The sequence below is a fragment of the Crocuta crocuta genome, unplaced genomic scaffold, assembly GCF_008692635.1.
Source record: "Crocuta crocuta isolate KB4526 unplaced genomic scaffold, BGI_CrCroc_1.0 scaffold190, whole genome shotgun sequence".
Classification (NCBI taxonomy): Eukaryota; Metazoa; Chordata; class Mammalia; order Carnivora; family Hyaenidae; genus Crocuta; species Crocuta crocuta.
Genome location: NW_027527955.1, coordinates 7,867,415 through 7,887,283, shown reverse-complemented (window position 1 = coordinate 7,887,283; position 19,869 = coordinate 7,867,415). Strand labels below are relative to the sequence as shown.

At 46.3% G+C, this 19,869-nt stretch overlaps 1 long non-coding RNA gene across 1 annotated transcript in view; it reads right to left on the bottom strand.

The window, feature by feature from the left end:
* Positions 1-533: 533 nt before the first annotated feature.
* The window catches only part of LOC144222146 (uncharacterized), a 21,671-nt gene continuing 2,335 nt past the window's right edge, over positions 534-19,869 (bottom strand). Inside the window, exon 3 of the long non-coding RNA XR_013332320.1 lies at positions 534-583. This is a non-coding gene — a long non-coding RNA (uncharacterized LOC144222146). The remainder of the gene's footprint in view (positions 584-19,869) is intronic.

Genomic DNA, 19,869 nt, shown 5'->3' with positions numbered 1-19,869 from the left:
CTTTGGCTCAGGTCATGATCTTGAGGTTACTGGGTTCAAGCCCCGTATCAGGCTCTGTGCTGAGAGCTCAGAGCCTGGACCCTGCTTCAGATTCTGTGTCTCCCTCTCTCTCTGCCCCTTTCTCACTTGTACTCTGTTTCTCTCTCAAAAATAAATAAACATTAAAAACTTTAAAAAAAAGAATTTGTGATCACAAACACAAAGACATTTGTTTCTGTGTGTCCCAGAGGTAAGCGTCGAGTCTTTAGTGATGCAAGACTAGGAACTAGCTTATCAGTATTTGCAGAGGTTATCAGATAAGCAGCTGATTGATAAGCCAGAAGACTGCTGTATTCATTTATTCTTCAAGGGAAGAGACTGTGCAGTTACACAAGATACATTCTCCTGTGCAAATAATGTGGACATTAAAAGATAATTATGGGGGACACCTGGGTGGCTCAGTTGGCTGAGCGTCCGACTCTTGATTTCAGCTCAGATCATGGGATTGAGCCCCGCATCTCTGCTCTGAGCACGGAGCGCACTTAGGATTCTCTCTCTCCCTTGGCCCATCTCCCTCTTGCTTGCTCTTTCAATCTCTCTCTCCCTAAAAATAAAAAAATCAAAAATTAAAATAATAATAATAATGGTAACTACCATCAACTAGGCGTGTGCTATTTGTCAGGCAAATATACAATTGGGCTCATTGTATCTCACAGCACTCTGAAGTCAGTGTTATTAACCCAGTTTTACAGAGGGGAAGACCAAGACATTTTATCAAGCACATGGCAAAAGCTCAATACCATTTAGTAGCTACTGCTATAATTATTATTATTCACAATAGCTGTAGCAGCAGTAGATGGGATGAAGGAATTTTCCTGGTAGTTCCTGCTGCTAAATACCAGAGACTGGACATGAACACAGGTCTCCTTCCAGAGATAATATTTTTCATCTTTAAATCTCACAAATTCGGGGGTAAGAACAGCTTTAGACAAAGGGGACTGCGTGTCCCCACAGAATATTTCATGTCATCTGAATTGCTCCTATTCAAGGGAACTATGTCTAGGAAAGAGCGACCTTTGTCATCTGGGAGGGCTTCAGGTAAAGATGGATGACGTGGTCCTGGCTGATTGCTTTTTCAGCCAACCCCCCAAAGCTCCACTCTCTGAATTCAGTCAGGCCACACTCTGATTGACTGAGTGCGTTACAGCTTTCTTTACAATGGTTGAGTCTAGATCTTTCCTTTTGTGAAATATCTAGTACTGGTTCCCTTGCATGGAGTCAGCTATCCTTGTATCTGGATCTTTCTTACCATCTCTGAGAACAAGATACTTCTTCAGAGGACTCAGGTTATCTGCTATAATGTGAGGCCTTCAAGGAGTTCTATTGCCAAGAGAATAATTTTCCACCCCAGGGCCCTATTTCTGGGACAGAGGGATATTTGAAGAACATTTCCATGTGATGAGAGACCCTGTGGTGGAGAAGGTCAAAGGCTTCATAACTGATTTTGAGGAATTTGGGCTTTTGTGGTGAGCAAGCATCTGGAAAGGAGAAGTGTAAGATAACATTGAAGCTGGAGCTTAGGTAACTGGGAAAATGATGGTAAAATGGCAGAAACTGAGGAGTGAGGAAGAGAAAGAAAAGGTCTCAAGATATTTTGGGGAGGTGGGTTGGGAAGGCTCTGCATAAGAGTTCAAATGGAGAAGATGAATTCTATTTCAGAAAGGGTAGATTTGTCATGTGGCTGTAATAAGTCAACTAATTTCACCTGAAGTATTTTTCTGCCTTTTTATTACTGTTAGAATAAGCAACCTTAGTTTATACAGTTAAAAATGTTTGGCTTAGGGGCGCCTGGGTGGCTTAGTCGGTTAAGCGTCCGACTTTCGCTTAGGTCATGATCTCACAGTTCGTGAGTTCGAGCCCTGCATCGGGCTCTGTGCTGACTGCCAGCTCAGAGCCTGGAGCCTGTTTCAGAGTCTGTGACTCCCTCTCTCTCTGACCCTCCCCTGCTCACGCTGTCTCTCTCTCTCTCTCCTAGAAATAAATAAAACATTAAAAAAATTTAAAAAAATGTTTGGCTTAGTGAATTCATAAGTATATATTCATATCCATATGAATTTAGACCAAAGAATTAGGGTTTTATACATTCATGCACAAATATATAAATATTTCCCAAAACTCCTTTAAAAGATCAAGCAGGATTTACAAATATGAGAGGAGAAAATTGAGAAGCAGCCAAAAATGAAAAACTTCAGTTAACTACAGTACTTAAATAAAAAAATGCATTGAAAATGTAAACACATAATAAATGCATTTGAAAATCATTTCCAGAATATCAGAACAAAACAAAACATTCAACTTAGCAATATGCCTGCACATTAGTATAGGTATATTTGGTAAATGGGACTTTTAATGTGTTGACAATGATTTACTCTGTAAGAAGTCAGTAAGTCAGTAGGGCTCATGGTGGTAGAAAGCAGCTTTGATAGGTTTAACAGAAGTCATGAACTAGTTGGATATAAAATCAAGTCAAGAAGTGAAAACAGAATGGAAAGTCGTTGTCTAGTTGTCTGAGTTTGTACTAACCCCCCTCCCTCACCCCGCAACACACCACGACCGACACAACCACACAACTGGCAACAGACACAGAGCAAACCTGACCAACCATTTCTAGCTCAGTAGTTAAATCATAAGGTTCTGTAAACTCCTGGGTGTTCGGACATGTGAGGAGTGACATGTGTGGGCAGAGGGGGGGTGTGAGGGGCAAATGTGAGAATAGGGAGATAAAGGAGAAGAGGATTGCAAGTTGGGGAGAGGGAATGTTAAAGGAGCCAAGAATTTTCCAGGTTCATCAGGAGGGACCTTCAGCAGTGTTGAAAAGGGGAGAGATTCACAGAGTATGAAGTGAGAACTCATGGTCGCCATGGCCATTAGGTGGCTCTGGGGACAGCAGTTCAGAGGTCAGTGAGGGCAAAGGAAGTCAGGGTGTAGGTGAGCGGAAGGTGAGGAGGAGGGCTCCTAAGAAAAGTTGATGGTGGTGGGGAAAGGGAGAGAGAGGGAGACGGGGGGGGGAAGAGAAAAAAGAGATGGGGGAGAGAGAGAGGAGAGGGAGAAATCCCTCATGTGGGGTCTTGTCATAGAGTTTTCCTTACCAGTTTTGGGAAGGCTAATGTTAATGTTTGGTGACACAAAATGATGTGTGTGCCAGAGACTGACCAGTTTTTGGTTTCTGAGCACCTTGAGTCCAGTGATAATGAGGCAAGAGTGGAAGAGAAACGGGCAACATGTCCCAAAGGGTGTTCTGCAAACAACTTCGCAGGACGTTACTAGATCCTTCCCCCATCTCTCACAAAATGATTAAAAAAATTTTTTTGATGTTTTTATTTATTTTTGAGAGAGAGATAGAGACAGCATGAGCAGGGGAGGGTCAGAGAGAGGGAGACACAGAATCCAAAGACAGGTGCCAGGCTCTGAGCTGGCAGTCAGCACAGAGCCTGATGGGGGGCTCGAACCCACGAACTATGAGATCATGACCTGAGCTGAAGCTGGACGTTCAACTGACTGAGCCACACAGGCGCCCCTCTCACAAAATGATTTTATTCCTCTCTGTCCCAAAGGAGGGGACCGTCAGCCTCCCCTTCCTGAGGAACCAGCAGGCCTGTGGCTAGTCGCTTCATGTTTCACCCCATTTCTCATTCACAGAGGTGCTTATTTTGTTTTTATGCTGGGCTATGCCTGCTTTATTTTCTCAACTTAAACTTCATTTCTCATTGCTGTGCATGCATGTGCTATAGGGGATGAGTCAGCGATTGAACCAACTGTGGCATTTGGACCAGAAATCCTAGGCAGGATTTGTTACTGCAAGACATGCCTTAGAGCATCACGTGCTATTGAATCTCCAAGCAGAGTAGCCTATGCACCGTTTCCCAAATTTATGGGACCACAGACCCGTTTCTTCACGGTCTCGTAGTCCGTGAATCACACTTTGGAGAGCTTATAAATGAGATGGTGGAAATGATCATTGATGGGAAGATCCCGTAGAAAAGTTGTAGAACGTGGTTGAACTGGGAGTGGAGGCGACGCAGCTGCTCCCAGGGAACTTCTTGTGGCTGGGCGTGCAAGGAATGGTGGAAACAGGTGTGCCAGGAGGCTGTGCAGCGCGTCTGTCCACCTCCTCATCCAGGAATGTAACAGGAAAGCACTTTATCTTCTTTAAGGCCTTGGAACCCAGATTGCCCAGGGAAAGACACCAGCCTTCGTAGGACCTGGGTGTGAAGCTGGGCGAAGCCAGTTCTAACGACATGAAGGGCCTGCCATCTGTCAACCTGCTGAGGGGACTCTGGGTTCCACTTGCTCAAGCCCTGAGTGAGGATGCCATGTTCTCCAAATGTTTTCAGAGGAGAGAGTGCCTCTGTGACTGCAGTGTATGCTGCTCTTCCATGGCCATGATCTAGAGAAGAGAATGTTGCTGCCTTCCTTGGATAGTGGCCAAGGAGGAGATATTTGTGTGGCTATTCATCAGCCTACCCACGTAACAAATACTTGTTGGGTTTCTGTTGTGTGTTTGATCACTCGATAACCGGGCAGGAGATCAGTTGACACAAAGATGAATTGAAAAAAACAGTCCCAGATCTCACAGAGTTTGGAGTCCAGCAGAGGAGACAGACACACAGGAAAGAGGCAGTGTGGGGGGACCCGCCGTACAGGACGTTCAGGGAGATGTGGGGTGCGTGGAGGGGCACCCAACCAGAGGCCCATCGGGATGGACTCGGGATTCAGTGCTGTTCAGCCTGCAGGCCGGCAGATGGGTTAACGAGGTAAGGGGCAGCATTTATGAATTCCAGACACAGAAAGTCAGAGTTTGGAAGGTCTTCCAACTAATCTGTTGGGAGGGTGTGAAAAACATTCAACAGGCCTGGGGTGTGCAGTTCTGGGCGAGGAATTCTGGGGTGGGGAGAGGGGAGTGAGAGACAAAGCACGAATCAGGCACGCGGATGCTGTTGGGCCCGAGGTCTTCACGCCTGCCTGCGTGGCTACGTCCTGAAGCCTGGGCCTTGCTCCCAGCCGCCGAGACTTCTCTGGTTCTCTTCCTACACTGATCCCCTGTCCTAGGTTCTTTTCTCTGGCTCTGCTTGGCTTCCCCACCCTTCAACTCTCTCCTTCCGAGAACTGATGCGTCGTGTTGGGTGGGGGGTTTAGGTCATGCCAGGAGTGACCAGAACCTGGAAATATGACCTGCCCCGGCTGGTTGCCGTGGGAAGGACAGCTGGCCCACGTGTGCACACTGCACTGGGAAATAACGGCTATGGGAGTCCGCTGGAGTCCACCGAGGCCAGGGGCTCCCCCGCAGTGGTAGGAGGGCGAAGGTCCTAAATACGACAGGTAAAAACCTGAGCAGGCCACAGGGAGGAAATCCAGCCAGGCAGCCATCGGCTGTGGGCAGGAGGGCTGCCCGCAGGACCCTGGCTCACTGAGGGACCTTCTCACCAGATCTGGGATCCAGGAGTGGGCATCACACGTGCGACTCGCAGTAGGTGAAGGGCATAGCAGCAAGTGGGACTCGATGTCGAGTCACCTGAACTCCGGGACGTAGGCCGCTCTCCATAGCTCCTGGCTCCACACAACCAGGGAGCCAGACCCAGGCTAGGCCTTTAGGTGGAGGTCAGGGGCCCCCCGCTCTGGGGAGAGGAGGAGTCTTGGCCAGGGAGGCAGGCAGGGCGTCACTGCCTTCGCTCTCAGTTCTCGCGTGTTGGTGGATGCCACTCACCTTGACCTCTTCCCCGTCCTCTCTATGCCTGGCTGACCCTCCCTCTTCCTTCATTCTCAGCCTAAATGTCACTTCCTCATGGAATCGCTTCCCAGCCCTCTCACCGGGGCAGGAACCTGGTTCAGCGCGTTTCCTCTCCCCCCACCCCCACCCCCAGTACGTCTGTAGAGGGATTTGAGGGTTTACTTACTCCCCGACCCCTGTCTCAGGCAGGGGGCTCGGTGCAGGCTTTGCACACCCTCACGCGAGCCCTGCATAGCGCAGCGCGGCCCCCGGCGGGCACACCAGCAGCGTGCGTGGAAAGGAGTCAGCGAATGTTCCCACGGGCCCGCAGGACTTCTGTTAGGTTCCCGGGACGGCCCTTTCCACGGGCAAATACGCAGTTGTGTAACTGCCCACTTTTCTCATTCCATGTGTGCGTGTTAGATCTAGACTCTTGATCTCCATCAAAGTAAGAAGATTGAGCGCGTGAAGCAAACGACAGTGGTCCTTCAGCTGGGGTTTCGCATTCTGCGGTCTCGGGTACCTGCAGCCAAGCGCAGTCGGGAAGCAGGGGATCGATCCTGCGGCCGACAAATTGGCAGACGGTCAGTAGCAGCCTAACGCCGCGCCATAGCGCCCACGCGGGCCACCTCGCTTCGTCTCCTGGCGTAGACGTTGTATCACCTCGCATCATTGCACGAAGGGTGAGTACCGTACAATAAGATGTTCTGAAAGACAGACCACATTCACACAACTTTTATTGAAATATATTGTTATAAGTGTTCCGTTTTGTGATTGGCTGTTTTTGTTAATCTCTCTCCCTGTGCGTAATTTACAAATTAAACCTTTTTCATAGGTAGGTATGTGCAGAAGGGACATACGACACGTAGGGCTCGGCCCTCTCTGCAGTTTTAGGCATCCCCTGGGGGTCTTGGCATGTATCCCTCACATAAGAAGGGACTCCTGTGTATGTGGACCTGAGCTCCCCATTCCACCCGGGCAAGGTCATACTGCAAACATTAAATGAGCTTGGAAAACCTTCAGCTGATGGAGCCGAGAAGAAAGGGGGCATCAGCTCCGCTTGGTGCAAAGCCCCCTTTTGGCACATGCATGCTGCGTGTTCCTTGAGATTCTGACAGCCACGCAGTGCTCAGGTGGAGGTGACGCTAATGACCCAGGTGCCCTGTGCGATTACATTTGTGAAAAGCGAGCTCCTTACGAGGCAGCAAAGCGCGTCACAATGAATTCTGCATTCAGGCCGGCTCGCACGGAGCAGTTGATATTGCTGTGAAAGCTCTTTGTTTCTCTCTGGCATGTGGATGCACAGGCTTTGATGTTAGAATTTTGGCTCATTAATAACTAATTTACATTTCCCAGACAGCAAATTGTGATCTGACACAAATTTATAAAAGAACTCCAAATGGTGAAACTCTCTTATACAATGAGTCCTTTGTGGGTTTTTTTTTTCTTCCCTTCCTAACTTAAGGAGTTTGTGATTAAAATTTTAATGCAATCATTGAAATCTCATGGGCTACTTAAAAATAAAACACCATGTTATTTCCTTCCTCTCAGAGATCATGACAACTGGCTGCTCCTCTGTGGGTGTTTTACAATTGCTTTTTCATCTGCTCCGTGCCGCAGATAAAGTACGATGTCCTTGGTGAACCGGGGGAAAGGCATGGCCAAGGGGCTGGAGGTGGGCACACAGGCAGTGGTGCTGTGCTCTTGGCTTCCTGATGCTTCCGTGCAGGTTACCGGGATGGCGTATTTTGTATCGCATTGTCTCCCTGTCTCTAGGAGGTCGCAGGGCTGAGTCTCTCCAGGTGCCTTGTAACCCGAATAGGTCATTTTGGAAACAAAGATGGGGTGATCAGAGCTGTCGAGATAAGGGCATTTTACATGTTTGTTTCCTCTTCCCTACATCTTGGTGGACCAGCTGCCTCATGGAAAACATGGCAGATTTTTTGATGTTTTAGTCCCCCCGTCTTTTTTTTGAAAGACTATGGAGGTCAAGGGAAGTTGCAAACAAGCTATTGAGAGGCAAATCTAGGCGCATCTTGACTCCGTTCTTCACCGCCCCACACCCCAATCCATCTTTGCCACAAGCTTTGTCATCCTGTGTGTTGATGACTCACAGCTTCCTTGGGGAGGTGGGGCGGGGCTTCTGTCCTCAGCAAGAAGGAGAAAACGCCATGTGCATCCAGTCACCTGGAAACACCTTCCCCAGACCACAAGGGGAGGTTTGGGCCCAGGGGAGGTGGGAAGGTAGACCTGAGACGTGGACCAGAGAGCCGGCCCTGGGCAGGGCGGAAGGGCAGGGCCAGGGGAGCAAGCCGGTGGGTAGCTTCACCGATTGCATCGCTTCTGGCAGGAGCCTCTGTCTACTGCGTTGCTCTCTGCCTGGAAGGGGTGTAGGGAACAGCCATGGGCTTGTTGTGTGGAATGGAAACATCCCCAGGATGAAAAGATTCTGCAACTGGCACCGCTTGAGGTCAGATGTAAAGTGGTCACACAGCATGAGCCAAATTGACTCCACGCAGAAAAGCAAGAAGCCACCCCAGTTCCCTATATTATTTTAATAAGAGAAAGAATGTATTAGGAATTCCAGGCGAGACCTCCACCTGGGCACAATCCCAGATTCTAACTCATCTCTTCATGCCTTTTCAAATGAGCCTTTTACAAAGAGGCTGTTTTTCTCTCCAACCTCTTCCGGACCAACGAAATGATCTGAGATCCCCTTCCCAGCCTCGGTGGTAGGAACCAAGAAACCAGAAAACCCGGCTCTGAGCAGGGAGGCTCTGTGCACAGTTGCTGAGAAAACTGCAGGGGCGATTGGGGTGGACTTTCTTGTTAAATTAATTAACCAGGGAGGCCATCACACTGAGGTGGCCGTAATGACGCGGACACCTTTGTAAGCAAACCCAAACCTAAGCCTGTAAGCGCCTCAAGGTTACAACATCAGCCCATTAAGGACGACAACTCCCAAACAGCCAACTAGGCTCTGGGCTATAGCTGGTCAATGATTTCCTTACTTTGCTTCCACCTTTTCTCTAGAAAAGTCTCAGCCCGAGTGCGGGCTGGTGGAATGCCACTAACCACTCCCAGTTTGGCGCGGTCTGATATGAATAGAATTTTGCTCAAATAAACTCTTGTAATTTTTTAATGTGCCTCAGTTTAGCTTTACATTTTTAAACGTTTATTTCATTTTTGAAAGAAAGACAGAGTGTAAGTGGGGGGAGGGGCAGAGAGAGTAGAAGACACAGAATCCAAAGCAGAGCCCAGGCTCTGAGCTGTCAGCACAGAGCCCGACGTGGGGCTCGAAACCACAATCATGACCTGAGCCGAAGTCGGACACTTAACCGACTGAGCCACCAAGGCGCCTCAACCTCAGTTTATCTTTTAATGGGTTCAAAACAACGGAGCCTCTCCTCAGAGGTGGCATGAGGCACAGCACCCTGTCCCCTGGTTGGACATCAGGGAACCGAGAGGAACTGAATTGGGGGCTTGTTTCTGTCAGAGTCAGAGCGACAGCTTAAAGTGGATGTCACCACATTACAAGTCCATCGGCTCCACTGAAAGGGCAGGAGGAGTCCCCTAGGGCCTGCGGACTGCTTGTCGAGTCTTGACGGAGTGAGGGAAGCCTGCGTGTCCTGACGATAATTAGGGTCTTTCTCAGCACCTAGAACATTGCTGACATTTAAAACAGAATGCTGCTGTCACGCTTGTTAATTTTACCTTCTCGGGTTCCGAACGGCTCCTATAACACTTGACTATTTTTCCACATCACAGAGACCAGACTGGATTNCCATACAAATTTTAGGATAGTTTGCTCTTGCTTTGAGAAGTATGCTGGTGCAATTTTGATTGGAATTGCATTGAATGTGTAGATTGCTTTGGGTAGTAATGCCATTTTAACTATATTTGTTCTTCCAATCCATGAGCATGGGATGTTTTTCCATTTCTTTGTGTCTTCTTCAATTTCCTTCATAAGTTTTCTGTAGTTTTCATCATACAGATCTTATGTATCCTTGGTTAGGTTTATTCCTAGGTATTTTATGGTTTTTTGTGCAATTGTGAATGGGATCAGCTTCTTGATTTCTCTTTCTGTTGCTTCATTGTTGGTGTATAAAAATGCAACCGATTTCTGTATGTTGATTTTGTACCCTGCAACTTTGCTGAATTCTTGGATCAGTTCCAGTAGGCTTCTGGTGGAGTCTGTTGGGTTTTCTATGTAGAGTATCATGTCGTCTGCAAAAAGTGAAAGTCTGACTTCCTCTTGGAAGGCAGTCAATTCTATTTCCAGCCAGGGAGGGACCAAAAAGGAAAAAAAAATCCTATTGCTATAAACATGATAGTGGCCCCACTCAACTTCTGTGATCTGCCAGTAGTCTTTGGAGTCAGGTTAGGGTTGAGTGTTAGTTCCACCGTTTGCCACTGGTGAGCTTGGATTTGTTACTTAATCTTCCTCATTTGTACAAAGCAAATGATAATAGTTGTTAAGCAGATTAAATGCAAAGTTCTTAGCTCATAGCCTGGCACATAGTACGTGCTGCAAGGGGGCTGTTGGTATAATTATGAGACTTACTATGGTGTTGGGCATAAGAAGCCTCTGGAAGCAGCATCCACTGAAGTGATGAAACAGGAACACCCTGAGCTGCTCCCCTTATTGCCACTTCTGGGGAGATGCTGCCATCGTGATGGCATTCAGATTTCCGGGCCATTAGGAATCCCTGTTGGGCTCAGACACCAATAGCACTGGGTTCTTTCTGCATGAGGTGTTTATAGCAGAGCCCGAGGCCCCAGCCTGCATAGGAAGAATGATTCTCTTCAGCAAGCCCAGGTATGAAGGATAAACTCCTAGAATGGAAGGACCTCATGTATTTTTTTACACCCCATTTTATGGCCAAGTAACACTTGACATAGCGTGGGCACTTCATGAGTGTGTATGGAAGGAAGTAATGATGGATGGGGCAGAATGCAGAGGGCCATGTGGCTATTTCTGGGTCGGACTCGGCTCCCCTTCTGCCAAGCACATGGGACAGAAGCAGAGCTCATTATCAGCAGATTCTTAGGAACTTCACTTTGGGCAATTGCACAGACACAAAGTAAGATCTTGGTTATTATTCAAGGAAGCAGATGTCTTAGAGCAGAGACTTCTCAGTATAGACGTAAGAAACAGGCACAGGTGAGACCTGTATCTTGGTTATATTGTGTAAGGGTTTTCAGTAGTTTCTTAGGGATAGAAAGTTTAGGATCGAGTTCCATGGTCTAAGAATATCTAGTAAAATACCACCCCATTGTCATTATATGGCCTGAGCCAGTCACTCTTTACTGCGCCTTATTGTCAGTTGCATTAGACCTTCAGTTACAGACTCCTTTGTGGTATCAAGATACTGATGCTCAGATGGGTTAAAACTAGGTGTCTTAACACTGAAAAAAAATTTTACTTCTGTTTTGGTATGATACATGGTAGAGAGGCCTTGTCAGCACTCAATAATAAATACCATGTGTTATGTGTTGGCTTTGTTCATCTGTATTCACATCTCTACTTTCATTTTTGCCTGACATCATTCACCAGAGGTTAGCAGGACAGCAGATTCTAGTTTACCATGTCTCTGCACACAGGGCTCAGCTGGAACTGGCACACAGATCTCCCCAGGGCAGAGCTTTTTGTCTGTATCCCACATCCTGGTTCAATCTGTCTGGACAGCAGACCTTGTACCTTCAGGCATGTCTGGGCCATACTTCTGTCTCTTAGACCAGTGGGTGGGTGATTGCTGTCGTAAGGAAGGACCCAGGAGGGGGACTGTGGTAAAAATTAAGGTGGGGAGGAAGAAGAGAACTTTATTTTTATTATTATTTTTTTTAATAATTTTTTTATTTATTTCTAGGAGAGAGAGAGAGACAGCGTGAGCAGGGGAGGGTCAGAGAGAGAGGGAGACACAGACTCTGAAACAGGCTCCAGGCTCTGAGCTGGCAGTCAGCACAGAGCCCGATGCGGGGCTCGAACCCACAAACTGCGAGATCATGACCTAAGCGAAAGTCGGACGCTTAACCGACTAAGCCACCCAGGCGCCCCAAGAACTTTATTTTTTTAAATGAGTTTTGTTCTCAGTCGACCATTTCTTTTTTTTTCTTTTCTTTTTAGATTTATATACATAATTTATTGTCAAGTTGGCTAACATACAGTGTATACAGTGTGCTCTTGGTTTTGGGGGTAGATTCCTGTGATTCATTGCTTACATACAACACCCAGTGCTCATCCCAGCAAGTGCCCTCCTCAATGCCCATCACCCATTTGCCCCTTCTCCCGCCCCCTCCCCCCCATCAACTCTCAGTTTGTTCTTTGTATTTAAGAGGAGAACTTTTAAACCATCCATGCATACTTAACCAGCTATCTCAGCATCTAGAAGATCTTGGACCATGGGGCAGGTGCTGGACCATGGACCATGGCGTCTAGGAATAGCAAAAGCAACAGCTAGCTGTGCCTTGTCCAGTCTGTTTGCATATCCAGATCCAAAGAATGTGGGAACATGATGATGGCCATGGCACCGGGTGACAACTACAGCCATTACATCCTTTGACTTTCATCAAATGACTAGCCTGTCCAGACAGAGAAATGCCTTGCTGTCAGTCCTTGGGAGGGCCTGGCCATCTCACAGTCAGCACAAAGCTGTTGGCGACGATTTCTCTAGCAGCTCTGGGTGGTGTCATGAGTTGCAAATCTTGTGGCTCCAAGATGCTTATGGTTGGTTTGAACCTGGATTGGATGGAGCCGGGTGGAGAATTCTTACATGAGCACTTTGTGACTATATGCCGTAGGTGGACTGAGGGGAGAGGGGAGAGCCAAAATTTTAGCTCACGATGCTGATTGCTGTCTCATGATGACAGGAAGGTGTTTTTAATCATGTGGAAATTCCCTCACTTTGCATGGCAGAGGTAGTAGAACCTTCTGTTGCCATCGACCTTGCAGTGCCTTGAGGTGAGGGCTGGTAGAGGAGCCAGCCCGACGCTGTGCCCCACACCTGGGAAGAGCGTGTGCTGCGACCAGAGAGCAGAGGCCTGCTGGCTGCCCGTTTCCTTGTTTGCATCAAGCCCATCTGTGGCTTCAAGCAGCTTCTCATCATGACTCCCTACCTACCCTTCTGCTCCCTTCTTTCCCTGATGTGAAACTCAGAAGATGAATGGTCACGTCACTCTTTGGTATCTTTGAAACACATCTACTTAGATATCAAATACATGTAGCTGTTTATTTTTTGTAGTGGATTCAACCCATCAGACAAGTTTTTTTTTTAAGCTCATTTTAATTTATTTTTGAGAGAGTGAGAGCACGAGTTGGGGAGGGGCAGAGATTGAAAGGGAAAGAGAGAGAATCCTAAGAAGTCTCAGTACTGTCAGCACAGAGCCCAATGCAGAGCTCAAACTCATGAACCGTGAGATCATGAACTGAGCTGAAACCAAGAGTCAGGAACTTAACTGCCTGAGCCACCCAGGCACCCCTGTTTTTGTTTTTAAACAATGAGGGTACTCCCTGAATCCTGGAGGCCTCTGGTGAGAGTTCTGGGGTCCTCCTTGGCCACTTTCTGTCTAGAGCTGCGGCTTAGTAATATGCACTCAGAGACTGTGGTGACAGAGTCTTCTCTGTGGGCTCCAGGGTGGCCTTAGGAAGGCCACTGTCCATCCCCCTGTCTTGGTGGTACCACGCTTCTCACCTTGTTTCTGAAACCAAATTTCTTGGGAAATCTGAAAATCATTTATAGTGATTTCTGGAAAGATGTGCTTCTTTCTTCATGCAACCATTCTGATAGATTTTATTGGGCATCTTATGTACAGAGAAGAACTACATAGAGCAATAGAACAATGCCTAGTAGGGAGTCACAAGGCTCCTGATTTGGAAGACGATGTGGCGTGGAGGAGAGAGGATGGGCTTTGGAGTCAGACGGACCATGGGGCAAATCCTAACTCTCCAACTACATGACTGGGCGCACTTCTGTTTTCTTGTTTGTCAAATGAGGCTATAACCACTGCCTCCTAACGTCCTTGTGGCGATTACATGACTTGATATATCTGCTGTTGCTTCCCAGATTAGTATCTCTAGTATTGTCAGTGCAGACCTGTCTCCTGAATTTCAGACCTCAATGCCCGTCCATACTTTATACCAGCATGTCCCAGGCTGAACTCGGTCTTTCTCTCCCTTCTCCTCCAGACCAAACTATCCCCTTCCTCTTACATTTCATTTCATTGAAGGGTTTCATCATTCTCCATTGACAACACAAGCCACCGGGAGCTCCCACAAGTCTTTCTTCTCCCTCAGTCTGGAAAATTCCATCAGTCCCCAAACCCTGCCAACTCTGTTTCCCCGCCCCCCTGTAGTCTGTCTCATCCTCTCCATTCAAGACCACTCTTCATCCAGCTCCTCATTATTTCATGCTTAGGTTACTGCAGTACATCCCATGGTAAAATCATTACTACTGTCAAAGTGACTTTCCTGGTGTTATACATCTTCTTGAAAGTCTATCATTCCCTTCATAAACTTCAAGGGTAAGTTCAATTTCTTTGAGCTGGGAAGACATGCTCGCCATGAGCGCCATCCCTCCGTTCTCTCTAACTCCAGTCCTCACCTCTGCTGTGGTCTTGCTTTAAGCTGACCCCGAATAGAAGTCCTTCCTGTTCCATAGGGGTGTCAAGTTCTCTCTGACTCTCCTCCAGGGTTCTCTCTGCCCAAAACACTTTTGCACTTGTGTGTACCTGGCTGACTCCCAACCATGATTCAAGATTCGGCTCCAGTGTTACCTCCTCTTGGAGGAGCTTCTTCAAGGAGGCGGACTTAAATCCTTTCTTTCTGGACCATCACCATTTCATCTATTTATGCATTTATGGTCATGAATTTTTCTGGTCACCTTCCAAGGCAGGAAGCTTGGCAACATTGGCCCCTGCACAATGGTAAGCATTGGAGGACATTAAGTATGCATTTCTGGAATAAATGATTGAAAGGTATTGAAAGTGACTAGCACAGAGCCTGGTTTATGGGAGGATCCTTCAGTAAAAGGATCTTCTCTCTGATTTTGCCACTAAATAGGTAGTTGACTTAGGGGGAAGCCTATCGCCTCTGTGGGCCTCAAGGTTTTCATTAGAAAATAAAATTCAGAAGTAATTTAACACAGACATGTCCATACACATATAAAATGTCAAAAAATCAACAAAGTGTAAATCCAGTAGTAAGAAAGGAGTGGCAGGTAATCTATAATACAATTTCACGAACAATGACGCTAAAAGACATAATGAGGTGGTTAGAAGCTTGCACTTGGTTTGTAACAAATAAATCTGGTTTTCAGTTAAGACCAAGTTGTGCTTATACTTTTGCCTGAAATTTCTCATTTTGGAATAAAAGCTAAAAAAAAATCAAGTGGAGTTAACTGTGAGGGGTCTAGCTGAAACTGCAGATGGATAGAGATGTTTTTGTCGTGAAGGCTAACACAATGCCTAATACCACCAACGACAGTGCTGTTGGTGACATAATTTTCTTTTCAAAAGATTTTTAAGTTTTATTACTTATTTTGAGAGAGACAGAGACAGTGTGAGCGGCCACGAGGCAGAAAGAGAGGAGAGAGAGAGTCCCAAGCAGGCTCTGCTCTGCCTACACAGAGCCCAATGTGGGGCTTGAACTCAGGAAAGTGCAAGATTAGGACCTGAGCCGAAATCAAGAGTCAGACGCTTAATTGACTGAGCCACCCAGGCGCCCCTGGTGACATAATTTTCTAAATGAATGTCCAAAAGGGGAGATGATACTTGGTAACATTCCACATAAAATGCAAAGCATCACAATTTTTTTTTAAACTTTCAATGTATTTACATTTTTGGAAAATTCAGTCTGTACCAAAATAGTGTAAAAAAAAATGTTTATATTAAAATGGAGTTAGGCACTAGGCTCAGTTAATTATACATGGGTTTTTCACTTACGTGAATGTTCAGCGCAGAATGTAGCACAGTCCTCCATGGTGCGGGGCCATGCTACACTTTGCCGGACGTACGGCATTCCCGGCCCTACACGTTGAAGAGTAGTAACTCTCACTGCATCGGTGAGATGCTTCATAATACCTACATGTGCGAGTTGCTCAAATGCCTTCTAAGTGTATTGTAGGAAGCTAGGTAAGCTGCATTACCCAGCAGTCTCTCTGCCTACACATCTCTTCTCAGTGGAAAAAAATGTGCCTCATTTGTCTAAAGCGAATTATTGCAAAGTGAATTTCCTTCCTATGATTAAAGATTTGTAGCATTCGAGGGAAGTCCCTTTCTTGAAGTGAAGGATAAAGGTGCTAAATGAATGTACAAATAGAAGCAATTTGCGGTCATTGGGATTCGGTTTGCATCCTCTTGATTGCCACTTGCCTTTCGTGTTTTTTGATCTTCACCCTTTATTCATTCTCACCTGAGTACTATTCTCTTTGCTTAAGAAATTTGTTCCCATTCTCCTGCATTCTTTTTTAAAAAGTTTTTTTTTTTTAAATTTATTTCTGAGAGAGAGAGACAGCGTGAGCAGGGGAGGGTCAGAGAGAGAGGGAGACACAGAATCTGAAGCAGGCTCCAGGCTCTGAGCTAGCCGTCAGCACAGAGCCCGATGTGGGGCCCGAACCCACAAACCATGAGATCATGACCTGAGCCGAAGTCGGAGGCTTAACCGACTGAGCCACCCAGGCGCCCCTTAAAAAAATTTTTAATGTTTTGTTTTTGAGAGAGAGAGGGAGGTAGACAGACAGAGCGTGAGTGGAGGAGGGACACAGAGAGAGGGAGACAGAGAATCTGAAGCGGGCTCCAGGCTCCAAGCTGTCTGCACAGAGCCCGACATGGGGCTCAAACCCACGAACTGAAAGATCATCACCTGAGCTGAAGTCGGACACCACCCAGGCACCCCATCCTGCATCCTTGATATTTATAATTTAAATTGCTTTGTGCTCCTTGACCACCCTACCCTCCTTCTGTACCATGCACTCCTTTTAGATTTGTTATGCCACTCAGCTGAGCTAGGGTTAGTTTTTTAAGTGTGTTTCCACTATTAGTGAAGACTTTGTTACCAAATTTATTGTCTACCTTAAAAGCAGGGTCACATTTTGTTCATTTTGGTATCCCCAGATCTACTTGGGTAATCAGATGCTAGCAAGTGCTAAGGTAACATTTGTTGAAGGAATGAATGAATGGAACGCGTGATGTGCTTCAGCCTCAAATCTTGCAAGTTTCATGAATAACAAAGCTGTGAGGTTGCACACAACAAATGAATCTTCCAAGTCAGCGTTTTTGGCATTCGGAAATTCTATAATATTGAGTCTGTTTAAAAGGTGCATAAATGTTTCCTTGTACATTGGGTCCCCCTTTCTGTTGGTGGTACCCACCACTCCACCAGGCTTCCTAGCAGGAAATTCTGGAACCTTCTTTGGCTCTTCACATGTCACATGGACCAGTTGCCAAGCTTTGCTTTCCAAAGTCTCTCAGATCTGTCTCCATTTCCCTTCTACTCGAGGAAAAATGTCATCATATCATGCTAGAAGTCTAGCTAAAAGCTGCATTGAAGTTCTGATCTCCAATTTCTCTCCTCCCAAGATGACTTTCACCATAAAGTTGTGCACACAGGAAGTCACCATGGTTCTCTCTTGCTTAGAGTCAACTCCAACCTCTCAGACCCAGCTTTTCCAGCTGCTTCTATAGTCAGATTGTACCCCTTCTTTCATACTGCACCCCCCTACCTCCCGGCCGGCTGTCCTGCAGTAAGGCTCATTTCTTTCCCAGCCACCATACCCCTTCTTGCTTTTCTGACTCTCCTCCTCCTCTGCTGCTGGGAAAATGTCTTTGCTTCATATCCATATATGCTGCCTCTATCCTCCTGCGATGATTTCTTGAGACTCCAGTGTGTCTTGAATTCTCTCCGCAGCCTGTATTATGTAACTGGCACTTTATAATTTGCTACAACTCTTTGCTTGCTTTGCCTGCTCATCTCCTTATAAGACCATGAGCCCTTTCTCAGGGACTGGTGTTCATATTATTTGTAAGTAACACCAAGCTTACCACAATACTGGGGCTATAAAAAGTGCTCCACAAGTAAGTGATCTCTCACATATGAATACGGTTGTAGTTTGGGTGCTCAGAGTAGGGCTCAGCAAGCTTTTTCTGTAAAGTGACACATAGTACCTGTTTTAGGCTTGCGGGCCTTATGATCTCTGTCACAACGAGTCAGCTGTGCTGCTGTAGTATGAAGGTGGCCATAGGCACTGTGCAGATGCGTGAGTGAAGCTCCGTCCCAATAATTTTTGTAAATTTTTATTTATAAAAATTGATTTGGCCAGCAGAATGTTTCCTGACTCCTGGCTTCTATAGTATGGTGTTAATGAGGCCCATATTGGGGCGCTTGGGTGGCTCAGTTGGTTAAGTGCCTGACTCTTGGTTTTAGCTCAGGTCACGATCTCATGGTTCATGGGTTCAAGCCTCATATTGAGCTCTGCACCGACAGTGCAGAGCCTGCTTGGGATTCTCTCTCTCCCTCTATCTCTGTCCCTCCCCCATTTATGCCCTCTCCCTCTCTCTCTCTCTCTCAAAATAAATAAACTTAAAAAAAGTTTTTTTCTTTTCTTTTCTTTTTTCTGAAAACGAGGCCCCGGGTCACCTGGGTGGCTCAGTCAGTTAAATGTCTGACCTCAGATCACGAGCTTGCAGTGCGTGAATTTGAGCTCCGCGTCGGGCTCTGTGCTGACAGCTCAGAGGCTGGAGCCTGCTTGAGATTCTGTGTCTCCCCTCTCTCTCTCTGCCCCTCCCCCACATGTGCTCTTTCTCTCTGTCTCTCTCAAAAATAAATAAATATTTTAAAAACCTTTTAAAAAGGAGGCCCATATCAAGACCGCTCTTGGGGTCCCTATTGGTAAGCTTTGTTGCAACGCTAAAATTTCTAACTCTGACCAATAGCCTTAAAGAGAGTGTCTTGTCATCACTAGAGAACTGATCAGAGCAGAGGGACGCTCGCTGTGACCTTGCAGCTCGTGTGTCACACAGCCCCAGAACTGCCACTGGGACAGCCCTCTGGAAAAGCACGTTCTTTCTAGGCACATGCATCCTCTCATCTTCCTATTGGTAGGGAAGAAAGCTGCCATTTTTGGGGAGTATCTGCCGTGTGCAAGGAATTTTACGCGTTGGCCATCCTCTCAGTGAGTGAGATTATCCTCTGAGGTATGAGTGTTATTTCCATTTGTCAAAGGAAGAGACTGAGGCACAGGAAGTTAAAGAATTCACCCAAGGTCACAGATAGGACCTGCCGGGTCCCGCATTGGTCTTCTGAAACTAAGTTTGTGTTCTTTTCACTCCACCGTCGTAAAGTTGCTATCATAATAATTCTGGTACTGGTGCATGAAGGACCAAACGGAATGTAATGTTCCTGGCAAGACAGACTGATGCAGCAAGGTGTATTTATGGTCTTAGGGTCTTAGTTGAATTTCTGCTGTCAGCTTTATTAATTATTACCCCTCTTCTTTTATAGTCCTGAGAGCCTGCCAGTGAATAACACAGTGGCATTGTCAAGTGTATCTGGATCTCAGTGATCTTACTCTGAGATCACTCCTAGACATACCAGTATTTTTACACAGTAGTAAATTCTTAACACAACTGTGGTCTCACTTAAACTAAAAGGAAATTTAGCTGGGAGCCAGAGTATTAATTTTTCTCATTTTTTTCTCTTGTTCTATTTCTGTTGTGGTAAACCAATACCAACCTGACTGGGTTTTATAAACCTGGCCGCCTCTTCTCTGTACTGATAGCCAACCGCAGGGAAAGCCAGGGGCTGGGGATGATGTGAAAGAAGATGGGGTAAGTAATTAAAAACCCCTTTAGATCTGGATTGTATTACTAAGCCTGGAGGGTGTGGAAAAAAGGGGAACAAAACATATTTATTTTGGGATTTTTAACCTTTGTTTTCCTAAGGCCAAATAATTGTATTTGCTATTTGTTTTATCTTCTTGCCAAACCATGGTATAGGTTCAGATTCTTTCTTTCTTTCTTTCTTTCTTTCTTTCTTTCTTTCTTTCTTTCTTTCTTTCTTTCTTTCTTTCTTTCTTTCTTTCTTTCTTCCTTCCTTCCTTCCTTCCTTCCTTCCTTCCTTCCTTCCTTTC